The sequence below is a fragment of the Notolabrus celidotus genome, chromosome 10 (assembly GCF_009762535.1).
Source record: "Notolabrus celidotus isolate fNotCel1 chromosome 10, fNotCel1.pri, whole genome shotgun sequence".
NCBI lineage: Eukaryota > Metazoa > Chordata > Actinopteri > Labriformes > Labridae > Notolabrus > Notolabrus celidotus.
In genome coordinates, this window is record NC_048281.1 from 7,075,772 (window position 1) to 7,090,984 (window position 15,213).

General features: G+C 40.1%; 1 protein-coding gene across 2 annotated transcripts in view; it reads left to right on the top strand.

The window, feature by feature from the left end:
• The first annotated feature begins 9,664 nt into the window (after positions 1–9,664).
• The window catches only part of gulp1a (GULP PTB domain containing engulfment adaptor 1a), a 125,293-nt gene continuing 119,744 nt past the window's right edge, over positions 9,665–15,213 (top strand). The window contains exon 1 of one of the 2 annotated variants that reach the window (XM_034693455.1): positions 9,665–9,824. The gene's annotated coding sequence lies outside the window, so the exon portion shown is untranslated. The remainder of the gene's footprint in view (positions 9,825–15,213) is intronic. The other variant, XM_034693461.1, reaches the window with a different exon arrangement.

The window sequence follows — 15,213 nt, forward strand, 5'->3', positions numbered from 1 at the left end:
CTCCAAACTAATTGAAACATTGACAGTATCAGCCCAGCGTTAATTTATGATTTCATGAACTATTTTCACTCACAAATATCTCATAAAGTGAAATATACTCAACCTGATACTGCATGACAGCCTGCATTTCAACTGAGTGTTAACGTTTATTACGGGGACTGCAGTCGTACCTTCTCCTCTATTAGCTAGTGAACCTAGCTGGAGTAAACTGAAGAATGAATGCCCTCTAAGGACATTTCTGCAGCCATGTCAACAACTGTCTCTTCACAAAGAAAATATTAAAAGACCAATATCCTACACTTTTTGGTAAAGAGACACTTATAAGTCTTTTAAGCCTTTCCCATGCACTGACAGTTTCAGTTTATTACAATAATCTCCCAGTTTTGGCGATGGGCTTTTATGACTCAAGTGGCACCGGCTGCAGCACAAGACTGTCCTCCAAGAAAAATGACAGCAGTAGCTTCATCATATGGTCCAAAATGATGAAGTTTTCATATTCAATGATATAGCCCTCTAGCGGCTTTCAGACGAGGACTCGGGTTATATGGAAGAAAAGAAATATGTCTGGGTTGCAGAAACATAAAGTCTGTTAAGGGAGTGCTCAGTTTCCTTCCTGTTTTTGATGAGCAATCAGGTTCCTTTATAACCACAACCATGGAAGTTTCCCAACCTGACAAACCAGACACTGGAACACAACCCGTGACTGTTTAGTAATCCCAACCAACTTTTTTTAACAGTGGAAGCAACGACTGTATGAATGATGGGTGATGCATGATGCTTACTATTAGTTTCTCAACTGTGGAAATGGACCCTGAAGTTCATAGGACATGGTAAAATAAGAGCCTGACTATGAAGATCACGGTTTACAATTTGTACACTTCTAGAGAGCACTTCTAAGTATATCCGAAGTCCCTTCATATAACTTTAAATCTTCATAGAACATAGAACTAATCACAGATTGATAAAAGTATGAAAGGAAGAGGCTTTGTGCATCAGAGTTCTAGATATAGTGAAGTTCACGGAGGACTATGGACCGTTCTCCATGAAATGTTGTTGCAGTTGTCAGATTTGGGTGTTATTGAGGCTCACAGCAAGAAGGAGAATCACTGGTAGAGAAGAAAAAAACTGTTTTGGGTGGATAAAGGCCGGTTTTGTGATTTGATTGACAGGCTGTTCAAAGGAGTTGTTGCTGTCAAAAGGGACTCACATGTTGCTGGTGTTTGGGAGGCAGATGGTATGGAGTAACTGTAGAAGAGCAAAATACTTTGAGAGGATTTCATGATGGCTTTGGCATGGCTCAAGATCTGTATGGGTTATCATTGTGTAGTTTTAGAAAAATGGCTTGCATTCATGTTTTGATTTCAAAGAAAGTTGAAAGTGATGGAATTGGTTGATATGTAGCTGGACGTCATGGCCATGATAGTGAAAGTGGAGACTATGATGGATATGGTGTTGCAAAGGGGGAGAATGAAGTGGATGAACAGGCGAGGACCATGCACCTGACCCTGTGGGACTCCTGGGACATGGAGGTTCAGTTACTAACACTGATGGCCTCTTGTCTTTGTGTAAAATATGACCTAAGCCAAGAGAGGGCATGCTTTTTGTTCCTCTTTAATGTGGCCCTGTACTCTGTCTTTAAAACTGCAGAGAGGTAGAGGAGTTTGAAAACGCTGAGGTGACAAGAGTGGAAGGAGAGGAGGGGTTTAGGCAGTGACTTTCAGGAGGGCTGTTTCTGTACCTCGCTCTGATACTGCAGTTAAAAGTTTGGTTGTTGGAGATGAGATGAACTAAGAGTTCATGCAACCTGCCAGTGCTGTAGTCTATCCTTCTTATACACAGTTTGTTCAAATAAATGATTGTTTACTCTACAAAATACTTCTCAATATTGAAAAAACGTTCAGTTTAAGGGAATCTTAAGGGACAGAGTCTGAGCGCTGCTTTGACTTCCTTCACTTAAGCCAGCTTTGACACGCTGTCTTTTTAAGACGACATGATTTCTTTTAATGGTCTCTTGCAAAACTTGAGAATTTCAGTTAGATTCAGTTAAAGCATTAGAGAAAAAGAGAAGTGAAAATAGCTGATAATGATGATGACTCAACTCTGTTTTATGATTGTGTCACAGAGCGAAAAGTTCATTCACTGAGATTCAGTTTGAACACGTTTACGCAGACTGATATCTGACTTCAGAGTTTTATGTTGTTTTTAAATCTGACAGAGTCCTGCTTCCATCAAATGTCCTTAGAAGCCCATTTTTTTGCTGTCTACGGATTGTAACTCTCTGTGCTTTAATGATTCATGAGAGGCCATTTCTCCACCTAGTGAGACTATTAGGATCTTGCCACAAGGCTGAGCTTGTCCGGTACAATAGCTCTGTGAATGTCTTGTTGTCCATAAGGAGAATCATATCTTATTTTAACAACTTCTATCAGCCAACTTACAGCTCAGTGTGAGGCTGTACCTGCAGCCTCCTCCAGACAGCACAGGTATCTTAAAACACAGTATGGTGTAAATTCAGATCTAGATGAGATGATATTTCTACACAGATATCCATTTATATTCACAGACGTTGTTAAACAATTACCATGCTGAGTCTATTAAGAAATGCACAGCAGTTTCATATCAGTGTCAGATTTGATCTGAGACTAACCCTTCTGTTTGGATCCTGAACACAGAGAGGGAACACTGAGAACAGAGTTATTGACGTGAAGAAGGCATGACAATGCACGCAACCTTTGGTGATTTATTTTTTTTGCCAATAAAACCCAAGCAAAGTGGGTAAGACCTGAAGAAGCACCACCCTCTTACGGCTTCTTTGTGTGACATCAATATGCTCATCACCTCAAGAGATAAGATGCACAGAGAAGTCTGCTCCACTTCTGAAACAACCGTGAGCACACAATGTAGCTGTATGGATTTCAGATCCAATCATTGCAGCAGCAGATCACAGGACGGCTGCATTCGATGGGTTGAGTAAATGCTGTGAACCTGGGGCACAATGCACCTTAGAAGAACATAATCGGTGCTATCTGCTTGCATATTTTAAAGAATTAATGGCACACAGTTCTATGCTGTTTGTGACTGCTTATATATCTTTGGTGTGCAAAGCCGATATTCTATTCGGTTATGATGGGAATACTCAAAGAAACACTTAAAAGGTGTTCAAACACTTCAGAAAAGTACTTTGAAGCCATGAGCGTGCCCTTTGAAAAGCATATACGTTTAAGGATTCAAGCAGCCAATGGAAATATATGAAACTTAAAGTGCTTATTCTACAAAGAGGCAGAAATAGAAGCAGCACAATAGGAAGCATTAAAAATGTCAAACTTGAATAGTTGTGCTGTGTTATTGAAGTTTCAAGCAGCTATTAGTGTGGGCATATACAGGGAATTATGTGGCTCTTTTTTCCTCCTGAATACCTTTTACAAAAAACAGACTATCCATGTCTTATTATCTCAGTTTAAGGAGTACTGAAATGAAAGCGTGGCAATCCTCTTCTTGTGTACATTATACATTAATCATTTCGACGGTGATCTCTCCCGACTGCTGTGCTGATGAGCTACAACAATGATGGATATTAAGATCAGTCTTTTTCTTTTCTCCTAATGTGCTGCCTCATCCCAGCAGATGGGAATGGATGGATCGGAGTTGTTGGTGATGAGTATTTTTTTAAAAGACACCCATGTTATGGATTGTGAATAGCTCGAACCGACTGCCGCTGTATGAAGTCAGATCTTCAGTGCAATGGAAAAATCCACTTTCATCTCCGTCTATACAAGACGTAATGTGCTGGGTGGAGACGGTGTGATTTTTTTATATTTGCCTGAAAATAGCCACGGTGCTGAGTGCACACCAAACACGTCAAAAACAATCAGCCGGCAGCGTTCAGGGTGCAGCTGGAATCAGGAGGCTTTGACATATATTAAAAAGGAGACGGCATCTCTTATGCAGAGAGCTCTTTTTAAAAAAAGCATGTTTTTCTGTTCCCTGCGCTGTGAAACCAGGAAGCTCACTGACGGAAGGGACGGCAAATTGGGAGAAAGTGGGAGATGTTGTTTGTAGCTTTGCCCTGCAAATGAGCAGCCAAAGTTTTTGTACAGCATAAATCTGTAGCATCATATTGCACGGCCATGAGAAGATCCAGCCTCTGGAATGTAACAGAATAAAGTTAATACTGAATCTACCTATAAAAAAAAATTCTGTGATGTGTGCCTCTGCATTTTGTTGCTCTGGTCTTTGGCCAATCTTACAATCATGTGAAGATATTTTCTTTTACCTTTGTGTTAAGGTTTATGAATTTTAGAAATGATACTTTTTTTGCAGTAGTTTGGGAGAATATAATAATAATAATAATAATAATAATAATAATAATAATAATAATAATAATAAATTTATTTATAAAGCGCCTTTCTGAATACTCAAAGACGCTGGACAGAGGATAAAAAACATCAAATAAAACAACAGATTAATAAAAACATGAATAAAAAAGATAAAATACATTTAAAAGCAATCATACTAAAATTTTAAAAGCAGTTCTAAATAGGTGGGTTTTAGTGAGTGTTTTGAAAGTGGACAGGTTGTGGCAGTTTTAAAGGTGACATATCACCTTTGTCTTTAAAGTTTATGCTCTCTGACCACGCCCCCTCAGGAAGTGGATGTCCCCTCGGCTCTCCAGCACGTTGATCTAATGTTTACATGTTGGCTGAATATACACGGCTGCTCACAGATCGCGTTGCTGCAACCCTCTGAATCTGATCCAGAATCTGATCCTGACAGAGAGGCGCCTGCAGCAGGACCTTTCTGAACCATTGGTCACAGATTTAGTGTTTCTTGTTGTTTTATTTATCAGTATGTAGACGTGTGTCTTGGTACACAGCTACGAACATGTAGCTATGTGGCTATGCTAACTAGCGCTAGTACTTATCCATGATAAATAAAAATCATCCACTAGATCTTCAAATCTGCAGATGTGGGGAGTAAAACCGACATTTGCCAGAAAGGCAGCAGGACCTTTCTGAACGATTGGTCACAGATTCTATTTTCTTGTTGTTTTATTTGTCAGTATGTAGACGTGTGTCTTGGTACACAGCTACAGCTACAGCTACGACATGTAGCTATGTGGCTATGCTAACTAGCACTAGCACTTATCCATGATAAATAAAAATCATCCACTAGATCTTCAAATCTGCAGACGTGGGGAGTAAAACCGACCTTTGTGTTTATTAAGACAGCCTACAACTAGCATGCCTCCCTCCTAAGCTCCTTGTTAGCACACGTGTGCAGAGAATGAAAAACGGAGGAGGAGTTGAGTTGTATTTTATACAGTCTATGGGCTGAACATATTCCGAGCTCTGACTCCGTGACAGACCGGATATTGTTGTTACGTAACAAAAACACTGAAGTCTGAAACGGCTCGTTTCACACACATTTACAGAAAGGTGGAGAAATCAGAACAGGGGCAGAATGGATTTTTTTCATTCTCGGGGGGTTTGTAGACATGCCAGGGAAACATATTTCAGGTAGAGGACCATTAAAAAGTCGATTTTGCATGATATGTCACCTTTAAATGTTCAGTGGTAAAGCGATCCAGAGGATGAGGGCGGTGACAGAGAAAGTTTGAGGCTTGGTGTTAGGTGGTAGGGAGAGGAAGTGGGCGTTGGAGGATCGGAGGTTACGTGAGAGGGTGTGGTGGTGGATCAGATCGGTGAGGTAGGAGGGGGCCTGGTTATGGAGGGCTTTGTGGGTAATGAGGAGGATTTTAAAATGTATGTGCTGTTTGATAGGGAGCCAGTGGAGGTTTTGGAGGACAGGGGTGATGTGGTCACTGGAGCGGGTGTGGGTGAGCAGGCGGGCGGCAGAGTTCTGGATATATTGTAGTTTGTTGAGTTGTTTGGAAGGAAGGCTGCAGAAGATGCTATTGCAGTAATCAAGTGTGGAAGTGATAAAGGGTTGGGGTTTCGGTGGAATATGTGTTTGGTATTTTGATAAAAAAGGCACATGAGAGAGACAAAACAAAATGCATTCTCTCATGGAAGTGCGGAGAATGATTTTTTTCCTGCAGTTCTTGCTGAATCCTCCTTTAAAGCAGATCCCAAATGATTAGCCTTACTTTTGTCTTTCTGTGATTTCCTGAATACAGGACACTGCAGTTTGAAACAAACATCACTCAAACAGAGACAAAGTGTAGTTCTCTGGGACTCTTTTCTGCAGCATATTTGGAGCTCTAATAAGAAGTTAATGCAGCCAGATTACTGGATGTGAATGGATTTCTGTCGTCCAAGAGAACAAAATTAAAGTCTGGCACGGTTGTTGACTACATTAGACGTTCAGGATATCAGCCGACTTTACCTTCAATATAAAGCAATCATGTTGCTTAAACCCACCCAGACCAAGATCCCTGGAAAAATGTTCCCACAGATTGTAAACACATGCAACAATCAAGTTACAGGAAACTTAGTTGGGGAAACAGATTATTTCTATATAAATGTGACGTCTATAGGAAATAGCTGAGGATTCAATCCAGACAGTGGAGTTAAAGGAGGGACTTCAGTTTTATCAGGAAAAGTTTCAAGTGTTAAGTGAAGAGTAAAAGTGATCTTAAATATTCAGGTATTCAAGTTGTTTATCAATGTGGACACTTTGATCTGTCATTGAGGAGAGCAGTGCTAGGAAATTTAAGAAGCTGAGGCACATATCTGCAAAGTCATCAAAAGAGTGTGTCTGAAGTTGGTCCGAGCGGGGGCGAGGGGGGGGGACTGTAAATACTGTGACAGCACCGAGGGTGATGCTCCTGTGATAATACTCTCCGAGCAGGCTGTAGTTGAGGGAGAGTCATTTAAATCTGACTGTGTGCCAGCTCCTTTGAGACCAGACTCTGTAATCCTCTGTGAAATATCTAAGCCAGACTTCGGCTGCCATGAAATGAACGTAATTTCCTTGTAAATGCTTTTAACAAGAGCCTCCATTTGGAAGTGCAGAGCCAATCTATCTGTCATCAGGGATATAGCGACTGACCTATTTGCATTTTGTTTGGAAAATTATTCTGTTTTGACTCCTAAGGAGACAGATTTATATTTAATGTGATGTGTCACTGATCCTTGTAGGAAGCTGCCTTTTTTTTTTCCTCAAGGCCTGAACCCTGGGATTATGTCATTATCAAGGCGTGTATCCAAACAGTATTAGTTTGGCTTAACAAATAAATACACTAATACACAGATTTTTACCTTCTGAACCCCCCTGAGACAATCCTCTGGAGAATGTCCTGAAAGAAGATTATTTCCTAACAACTTATTTAAGTCTGGAGACTCCCGTCAAAGTTTGGTGGAGTGAGAAGAACACAGAAAAGAGAGATGACAAAGCATATGAAACATTTATCAATATGCTCCACTCTTCAGTTCAACACTTAAAATAAATGCAAAATATTTAATTTAAAACGTATTGCTCCCTTGCTAAATTAGCGACAGTTTTCATTATCCTGCTGATGGGTGTGCCAGATGCAAATAAGGCACCATTACATACAGGCCTACTTGAGACTAACTTTCTAACCATTTAAAGTGATTGGGCATGTCTTATGATTTTCATCTTTCTGTCTGTTTAAGTCTCTCCTCATTAAGAGCTCCTGTGTTGTATTCTTGAATGTAAACAAAGATCCGGTCTATCTCCTAAATGTTTTCAACAAGTATGGCAATGAACTTGTAAACAGGGTTCCCACGCGTCCTGGAATACCTGGAAAACCTGGAAAACAATTGACCAGTTTTCTAGTCCTGGAAAACACCTGGAAAATGGGAGAAAAAGTAAAATGTCCTGGAAAATCACAGATTGTCCTGGAAAATTATTCCAACATGATTGTGTGCGACCTGACAAGGATAAAAAAAACACATCCCCATTCAACATTTGTGGCCATTTTTGTCATTCAGATCTATTTAGGTCAATTTATGCACTGATCCTCTGATTATTATTATTATTATTATTTATTTATTTATTCCAGTAAGGCAGCTTCCAGATTCCTTTGCTGGCTCTTTTGTTTTTTACTTAGCTAATTATATATATTTTGAGAAAAGAGAAAGCTGAGATGAGAGTTGTCCATCATTGTTGCTTGGTTGCACTAATAAAGTGTTGTACATCTGTGGTTGCATTATTCTATTATCAATTTGCCATAATTTTTAAGCATGTAAGAGATGATTTGATGGATAGCCATAGACTGCACGTCTTTCAATGTAGACTTCCACTGAGAAGAACATATTAGACTATTTAGGAACTAAATTAGGAACTAAATTTTGACTGTCATACCAGCTCCATCATCACTGAAAATGTCCTTGAAGTGTCCTGGAAAATGATCTCTGGAAAAGAGTGGGAACCCTGTGTAAAGCTCTGCAGCAATTTCAAACATCTTATCCTTACATGACTTACATGTAACGCATGTTATTGACCTAATAATCTGCATTATAAAAGCTTTATTGAATTAGAAAAGCTAATTGGTGTAAAACATGGTCATGGACATGAACTGAAACAATAAACTAACTAGCAGCTAGCTAACATAACGAGGCACTAGGCCTGCCAGCGATGGATCATTACAGCACTAAAAGGTATTTAAAGGAAGCACTTCTTTTGGGGGAATGGCTTGCTACAGATTTTGAACCGCATTTCTGGGAATTTTAAACAATTCTCTGACCCTTGCTGGTTAGAGCAGCACCACCTAGTGCTCACCAAGGAAAGCATTTTTAGTGTCAAACCCAAGAAGCAACCTCTGGTCTCAAAATATAAAGCCCAATCGGAAGTGTTATAATTGCAATGCACCGAGAATCCACTTGAAGCTGGCTGCAGAAACACCAGAAACCACATACACATCAATTCAAAGAAGACGATCTTTGCAGCAGAAATGAACATGTTTTCTATCGGCACACACTGTAAGGGGGGAAATTTTTTCTAACGCGATGGTTCAGAAGATATTAAGATTACGAGTTTTTGCCCAAATAAGGACATGACTGACTGACGGGGACACATAGCTGTTGGCTAGGAGGTTCAAACCCTGTCTCTACCTCATACTAAGTTTGGTTGTGTTCATCTTTACCAATATGGCTGCTGCCAATGATTGGCTACAAAACAGCGCTCAGGAACAGATGGATGACATCAAGGATACTACGTCCATTATTTAAACAGTCTATTAGTCTGAGGGGCTTCACAGCTTTCTCCTACAATGGAAAAAGCATTTCACAGAGATCTAGGCCTATTTGATGTGTGTTTCATAATCCTGATGCCTTGTCTAGTCTTTCTTTTCTCAGCTGAAGCCCTTTTTTTCCTTATTTCTTTTATCGCTAACTTTTTTTTTAATTTAAATTTTTTATTTATTTTTCTGTATATGTCTAAGGGGCTTCATAGCTTTCTCCTACAATGCAAAAAGCAGTTCACAGAGCTCTAGGCCTATTTGATGTGTGTTTCATATATTCCTGATGCCTTGTCTAGTATGTCTTTTCTCAGCTGAAGCACTTTCTTTTTATTTTTTCATTTTGTGTTTTTAAGTTTATGAATATATCCATTGTAGTGAAAAGGTATTGTCCCCAGTGTGGACCCTGCCACCCCGATTCGTTCCGGTCTCGTCCTTCCCCTCCTCTAACATGTATTATTCAAGTTGTGACCACAGAGCTGTGCCGGCTGAGCGCGAGGGCTTGTTGACGTCAGCAAACTTCTCCAGCAGCTGTAGCGGCGGAGCTGAGGAGGAGGAGGAGGAGAGGGAGAGAGACTGCTGGATGTGGAGCACTGACTGTGGAGCTCCGAGGACCGTGGGCTTTATTTTTTACTACGGGACTGTTCGGACTCCTTCCTCCTGTGTAAGTTCATGCAGTCTGATGTTTTTCCTGCTCCCTATCTGTGAGGATGAGGTATCGGCTCTGTTGAGTGGACTTTGCTGTCGAGTTTGTCGACTGCTGGAAACCACCGTGTGTGTGTGTGTTGTGCTGTGCATTAGCCTGTGCGATATGTTGTCTGCCGTATAAAGACGAAGTTGACACCGTAGCTGCTGACTGCTCTGCACATGTTTCATGTTGCGTTCACTTGCAGAATGTGATGTGTTTGAGTGCGCGTTTTGAAACACTCTTGACCTGACGGGAAACTTTGTTGCGCAAGTCCGTGCAAGGTGGACTGAGCTAACGTCTCGAGTTTGCCTCAGTGTTTTGGTCGAGCTGATCTCAAATCCCAAACAGTTGACACTTTTGAGAAGAAACACGCTTTCATCTGAACACGTATCGGATGTGATTTGTTGTCCTTCGACAGGTCGTGTTTGGTTGCAGAGACTGGCGCTGTCACTTCATGTTGAATGTTGTTTTGTGTCATTCGAGTTAATGATGAAGGAGCACAGGGAATCCTCTACTTATTACACTACCTGTTAACGAGAGAGCATGTCCAAGGTGTTCTTTAAACTTCAAACATTCACAATCATCAGACAGTGGAAAACTGAATATCTAGATTATTTCAGAGTTTAATGAAAATAAAGCTCAGATTCTCTGTGTTCAGCCTCCATGTGGACTATGAATGTGTGTGTGTGTGTGTGTGTGTGTGTGTGTGTGTGAGAGAGAGAGCATCACTTGTATTGTTTTCCCAGCCAGGAGAGGCACATTGAAAGGAGTGACACCTCAAAATGAGCTGTGGTCTATTAAATGGCAGTCATCCTGCTCAATATACTCTCTCCACATAATCATTTGTATTTGTGTGCCACTTGAGGATGGCTTTGATTCTCATCATATTATACGAATATTAATAACTGTATAATGAAAACACTCATTACACTCATCTCACTGTGTAGTACTTCTGTTTGTGTCACAGTTCTCATTTCATGGCTGAGAAGTCACCGTGTTGCAGGGTTGGGAAATAGAGCTTTTCAGAGACTTGTTGAAGTCAGCAATAAACATTGTTTCACAAATGTACATGTTAAATCTCCGGTCTGCCTTTTAGCAGGTCGGTGGCGGTGGCGTAACATCCACTGAACAAGCTCTGGATGCTTTCCAGCTCCTGGAAGCAGTAATTGAATAGCTGCTCTCCAAGTGCCTCATATTGTATTCTGCGAAAATCATCATGAATTAGCCCTGAGGCTTCTACAAATTGCAATTCAGGACAGCAGTTTTTCATATTGCTAGTCGGCTGCCAGGACTAAAAGAAGGTGGTCATGGAGATCTAACTTCCAGCAGAGTTAAATCAAAGGGCATGTCAATTATATGACAGCCATTATTCAGCTTAAACAGCCCTGGTTGCCACTTTGTGTTTTATTGGATTGGAGTCTTTTGCTTGCGGCAAACATTAATTGACCGTCGTCAATAGTCTCTAACTGCGATACTTAAAGGTGCATTTTGATTTATTATAATAACAGATATGGCTGAATTGTGTCCCCGAGCCTAAAATTTGAATCGAGGCACTGCAAAGCAATGATAATCTCAAGCAAAATGCTCATGAGTCACCGCTGCTTGAGGAAAAAAATATAGATTTAGTTTTCACAGGACTCATTATTTTGAACAACATGAGACAAGAACTCAGTGGAAATTGACACATAGTCTATTTCAGGTCCCCGCGGTGTGGAGTGATTGCTAACCCTCTGAACGATTTGCCAGTTTTCATCAGTTTTCCCTCCTTGGCCATCACACGCCATGTATAGACATCTTATTTTGATATTAGCTGCCATTATTTAACCTGTCATCAGGATTAAATGTTACAGCTGCATGTTAATCATTTTCTACAATTAGAATTTTTTTTAATCTATTGTGTCAAGGTTCTGACAGCTTTGGAAATGACTAAGATTGGATGTATGCCAGTCTTTAAAGGATGTAATGACCATTTTAACTGGACTTTCTGTGCCTCAGCTGTAAAGGCACCCCTAAAATTGAACTTCACAATGAGCTGATGTACATCCTTGTAACTCTCCTTGTTTGCCCTTTTTGGCAGAGTAAAATGGAAGGATAATGCTGTCCTAAAGTTACACTAAGTTATAATCCTAAATGTCTCAGCATATTTGTCACAGTAGCATGAAAAGTGATGTTGCATCAGCTGCTATTAGTTTGTATTTGAACTTTGTAATCATGGATAGGCCTGCATGGTATGAGAAGAATATGCAATGTGCGATAACATTGTTCAATATTGCGCCAAGGAAATGAAAATCAACAATAAACAAGAAGAGAGCATCTCAGCTTTAACTCAGTATTTTGGTTCCATCTCCTTTTCTTTGTGTTTTACACAAAACCTGTGTTTGCAGCTTGTTTCTCCTGACTGCAAAATGCATCCCAAAGCATTCTTTCTCTGACATTAGCAGCACACATTAATGTGAGAGTAGCAGATAGCTAGCTTGAGCTCCATCTGACTGCATGAGAGTAATCTGAAAGTAGGGCTGGGCAATAATATGACAAATGTTCAATAAAAGTTCAATATATTTAAACCTGTAATTACAACCTCCAACCACTGGAAAGGGAGGGATGCTAATGAGCCTGAAACGCTAGTTGCCACCCAACATTAGACAGAAGAAGAAGACAGCATTAAACAGCCAATCATGTCACAGGGTGAGAGGTAGGAGGGGCTTAAAGACATTTGGACCAGAATATTCAACACAGCTGAAACAAGAGGCAGCAACACGGAAGAAAACTTACACATCTTACTTGTTACTTTCAGAAATGATGGATTCATGCAGTTTATGAGAAAACTAAATCCAGATACAAACTAACAAACTGTCTGGTGTCTTCAATTTTCACTCAGGAGCAAAAATCTGCTTTTGAATTTTAATGAAATAATGATTTGATATATATCGTCTGATATGAAATATTTTATCATGATCACATATTTTTCAATATTGCCCAGCTCTACCTGAAAGCATGGCTATAATAGGCTTCCCTCCAACAGGTAGAATGATGAGTGAGAAAGCATGGTTTCATGAATTCTGACGTTTGTGGCATGTACTATTTGAATGTGAAGTTATTTTTCAGATATGACTGATGCGCCACTCATCACATTTTGGATGTCAGCTCAGTATTATTTATGCTGAATAACAAAGAGTGATGATATATCATAGATCTGGTAATACTCCTGTCAAACACCAAGTCCATATATTTCATGATAAGTCATGGGGACATATTTGGATATTTTATTAAATCAGTTTGTAACATCTTGACACACTTTACTATATGAGAGGGATCCTGCTGGGTGTCTGTCCTGATATAAAGCACATTAATACATCTCCATATATGATCCAGATATGATCCAGATCCCTGCAAGAATTAAAAAAAACAATACCCCTGGAGTCTTGGGTTTTTGTGCTGTGTGCTGATACTGCAATAACGATGCAATTGCTTGGACAGCCCTAATCATTACGAATCAGTACCTCATTTGATTCATATTTTTTCATGGGCCAGTTCTCCAAAGTAGAAGAGACTATGCCTGAGCTCCACTATCATTTGTATGGCATCTCATGTTCAGGCTGCCCAAGCTATGACCCTTTGAAGAGGCGCTCTGGGCTTGATGCAAATAACTTGCAACAGGTTCAGAGGGTTCAGTGTCTCAGCACACTCAGCTGGCACATGTGCAGACAGACTCTGGCCTGGAGTTAATCGGTTAGCGGTGGTGTGGAGCATGATCACTCACCTGCTGGGATGAATCAGATGATGCCTGTAAGCTGAGGAACCTCGGCATGTTTTTCGCCCAAAAGTTAATAAGCCTGATATTTAGAGCAAAGATGAAAAGTCAAAACGCTCACGAGTGTTTTGATCAAAAAAGTCTGTTTTGATTACTGATTCTTCACTGCAGTTATTTTAATTTATGGCTATTCAAATGAAAGGTTTTGCTATTTTTCTTGTTATAATCAGTGTTTACTTAAAAACTGTCAGGACAAGACATCGTGATAAATCACCATTCACAAACAAAAACAAAGAACTATATGCCGGATCTTCAGATTCAGATTCAGACAACTTTATTGATCCCAAGAAGGGCAATTCATTTATAGGATCTGCACTCACCTGGCTGACATGTATGACTTTTGTTTTTCTTAGACCATGTGGGGCTGAAATGTGACTTATTCTGTTATTGATTTGCAGGATGTTTGTTTTAAAAGGTTAACAAGAAGTGTTTTGTTGACATAGAAGTTAGCCAGAATGAAGCTGCCTTTTGTATTTACAGCACAGACTTACAGAAGTGATCAGCTTGTCTGTGTTAATTATTGATCCCTGACTCTGTTCGTGCCTCGTCCTCTCGTCTGTAGATGTGTCTGTGAAAACACTGAGTACAGTAACAGCAACCACATACTGATTAATACTGAGAAAAGATTCCATCTTATCCTGTGAGGATGTGAGGTGGACTTTTAAAGGTTGATTCCACTGTTTTCACATATTTGAGATCCAATATCTTTTCTTCTGTTTCTAGATTTTGAGAGCGAGAGAGAGAGCGAGAGAGAGAGCGAGAGAGCGAGAGAGAGAGAGAGAGAGAGAGAGAGAGAGAGAGAGAGAGAGAGAGAGAGAGAGAGAGAGAGAGAGAGAGAGAGAGAGAGAGAGAGGGGACAGTAATGTGGGGAGGGAAAGGGTGATGTCTTGTACAAAGTCTTTACAGAACCGGAATACAGACCTGTACAATGTGAACCATAGCCTCTATACATGGGGCTCCTTCTCTACCAGCTGATTGAAACCAGCATGCCCCCAATCCAACAATCATCAGTTTTATTATTACTACTTATTTTCTGTTATTCAGTGAAAAGACAAGATGAAGATATGTTTTTAACAGAAAAGGTATTGATATTTTTATGATAATGTATTTACCTTTGCCCAATAGTCATAATTAATGGGACATCCTACAAAGTTTGGGTATGCTTGCCCACAGCTTATCTGAGTGGAGGATGATGATGTCTCACAGTAGCATCAGCAGCCTGAGTTCACAGAGTTCATTCAACATGTCGGGCTCATTTTGGTTTCATTGAATGCACAGTTCTGATGTGCTTGGCCGTAGATGTTGTGTTACCCCCTTGCAAGAAATGGTGTTGCAGCATACATTTCCGCAATCATAGTAAGCAACTGACAACTAAAGATATTCTTTATGTAGTTCAACACCTGACGGCTGGCAATGCCATGTTATTCAAAAACTTTATTGGACCGTTAATGTACGTTTGTGCATCAATGGTTTATTTAAATGATGTAATTCAACTGGAGATATGACAAAGACTAGGAATCTCTTTAAAAAGAGACCCCGTGTTTCAATGAGATA